The sequence below is a fragment of the Amphimedon queenslandica genome, unplaced genomic scaffold (genome assembly GCF_000090795.2).
Source record: "Amphimedon queenslandica unplaced genomic scaffold, v1.1 AMPQUscaffold_13333, whole genome shotgun sequence".
Taxonomy (NCBI): domain Eukaryota; kingdom Metazoa; phylum Porifera; class Demospongiae; order Haplosclerida; family Niphatidae; genus Amphimedon; species Amphimedon queenslandica.
In genome coordinates, this window is record NW_003546431.1 from 73539 (window position 1) to 76944 (window position 3406).

Consider the following 3406-nt stretch of genomic DNA (forward strand, 5'->3'; position numbering starts at 1 on the left):
TTGCATCTTCACAGAATCAGAAATGTTATGAATAGGATGATAACACTTGGTGTCATCAGCATATAGAAGAACTGATATAGAATTAACCAGTGATGGGATGTCATTAACAAAGATTTAAAAAAGCAAGGGACCCAAAATGCTGCCCTGGGGGACACCAGACGAAACAGGGAGAGTGTTATAACTGATAATGTTAATGTATACTTATTTATAATTATTTTCCTAGGGATGTATTGTATTATTATTATTATCATTTTTCCTAATTATTATTTCTGTACTTATTTTCATTTCTTATGTAGGTTATATAATGTATGCATTGTTGATTAGGATTCCTTTCTAGTGTTATGTAATATTATGCAATGTGTGTCAGTGATGTATTATGATGCAATTGATTTCTGTGTATTTAAGTGTGTGCATTCTTCAGTTTTAAGAAGAAGTTTTTAACTTATTGATAAATTCGTTCGTTGATTCCCGCGAGACCTCTCTTTACCTTTCCTTCTCGGTCACTACAGAGAGTAGTAGAATAAACCCCATTAATAGACACACACTGGACTCTGGATGACAGATATTCACAAAACCATTCCCATAACCTGCAGGCCCGCTGAGAGAAGACAAGGGGCCCAGGGGAAGATTAAAATTAGGGGCCCTTTGCAATAATGAAAAAAATTACAAATTAAATGACAAGAACTACCAATGCTCAAATATGACCGAAAATTGATTGACTGACTTAGGAACACTAGCAATTAAAAGCAAACTTGCAGAACAGCTAAATTTTGATTATATCATACATCATTTTGCTAGTTTAAAAACCAGAAAGGCACATGTTTAATCATGTATTAAATGATGACTTATTATACTTTAATTATAATGTACATTATTATGGGGCCCCCTGAAGTGAGGGGCCCAGGGGATTTATCCCCTGCTCCCCCCCCCTCTCAGTGGGCCTGATAACCTGCCAGAAATACCGGTCAAGAATAGCTTAAACAAGTAGCTTATCATGTGGAACACTATCAAAGGCCTTGTGTAGATCTAAGTACACAGCATCAGTTTGCTAGCTGTCTCATATCAATATTGCAAAATATGTCAGAGAGGAACACAAGTAGCTGCTGTAGTGTAGATCTGCCACGGAGAAAACCAAATTGGCTCGTAGAGATAGATGGGAAAACAAAATCAATCACATTATTGTAAGTTAGCCCCTCTAAGACCTTTGAAACACATGAAAGTAGAGAGATAGGTCTATAATTGGACACACCTGACTTGTGAATGGGATGAATACAGTGTAGCTTCCACTCAGATGGGATATGTGATGTAATGAGAGAGACACAGAATACTGTATAGGGGGTATATTTCACGGAGATTTAATTTCGCTAATTTCACAGTTTTAAAAAATTCGTGAAAATTTTTACCTATGAAAATTGTTTTTTACCATACTAATAATGGTCAGTAGAAGAAAAATGCAAACATTTTTCCTTGTGAATAGGTTAAAAGGTAATTTTCGTGAAATATTTTCCCCGGGAAATATACTCCCTATACGGTAGATGATGGAGTGGCTCACACAGTGCAGTTGCACAGGACTAGAGAATTTTGGGACCAATACTACTGTCTGCACCCATTGCTTTAGAGGGATCTAGTTCACATAGAGCCTTGAAAACATCAGCTAACGATATCTCAACTCTTTCCAGAGTACACCGTACCTACAGGCTACAGTGGGAGAGAAGTGAGAGAGAGAACAGAGAGGGAAGGGAGGGATAGGGAGAGAAAACAGAGAAAAAGTAATCATTGAATAGTTCAGCCTGTTCTTTAGGAGTGGAAGCAGTTTTAGAACCATGAATGACCACACTGCAGGGGGAATGAGAGACTGGTTAGTAACTGATCTAACATGACTGATGAGAAAGGAGATGTAATGTGCCTCCACCTTAACAATGTCATCACTAAGATTGGACTCCAACAGAGGCACAGACTTCATCCTCTCAGGAGTTGGATTAGATTGGCACTTCCTACAAGCAGTCCTCGTGCACTTTAGGTTATGTCTCAAAGAATTATTAAACCACAGAGGGAGATAGATAGGAGTGTCTCTTAGGAACAAATACCGTTGGGACTTGGGACAAACTTATCAATAGAGGTATAAATGGCAGGCACTATCTCACTCCAAATAAGGTCAACATCTTAATTTGTAATCAATAGCAGGAGGCAAAATCCCAGTCAAGCAGAAAGTCACACATATCATGATAGTCAGCTTTGGAGTAGTTAAGAAAAGATGAGGGGGGATTCCTTGGCTCTCTAGGACAGCCTGCAAGTAATGAAAGAGAGATTAAGTGGTGATCCGAGGTAGACCAAGGTGATTGTAGTATAGTAACATCAGAGATCTTATCCTCACAACTTGATTGGTAACTGAGAACAAGGCCCGAAATGTTACCCTTTATATGTGTAGGCGGAACGGAGACACACTGGGACAAGCCCAAGTCATACACCAGATCACATATAGTCTCCAGATCACCAGTGGCGTAGCTACATAGGGGCAAGTGCCCCTCATAACTGCTTCTTGTGCCCCTGCAACTAGGCAGGAGAATGAAGAGACAAGTTACAACTGACTGAACTGACTAGAATGAGCTTGCTTTATTGAGAATTCATGAGCTTTGCTTTATTCAGTGCCCCCACTGTGCCCTCATTCTTCATTTATACTAGCTATGCAGATGCCACTGCAGATCACATAGCAGAGCAGAGGGCTATCTACTACCATGCAGGGGCGGATCTAGGGGGGCCAGGCCCCCCCCAAAAATTTTTCTGGTCAAGTATAAAATTAGTTTTATCTATGTAAACTGTAAAACAGCTGCAGTACTTGACTGTGTAAACAGTCTTTAAACCACAAAGGAGCTCATTTAAGAGGCCTAATCTTCAAAATTTTGACTTCCCAAATGAAATCCTGCCATAGATATTAGAGTAAATGAAAGGGATTGGAAACGGGTGCGTGGGCGTAGCCCAACCTCCATTCATTTGTATTGTTACTAAGCAAACCGAGGCTTGTTGTAATTTTGTCACCATTTTCATGCTACTTTTCCTTCTTTTAGGAGCAATATCTGGCGAAAGACTGTTCTCATGTTAGTGAAACTGATGCATCAAGAAGCCTGATGTTTCCTCTCAACACTACTGTTATCTATTGTGCAAAAAATGTTATAGTTTTCACGATACAGCCCATTTTTCCTCTTAAAATGCCATTTATTCCATTATTCTCCCTTTTCTCAAAACATGCTAAAGTAAAACTGGTACCATTATGATCATATGAAAGGCCTTACACTTTCCAAAGTAATTATACAGGTTAGAGTCAGAATCTATGAAGTATGAGTTTGTTACAAGAGCTAAAGTGTACCGAAAATAGTTGATTTTGTTGTACCTATAACTGATTGCAGAG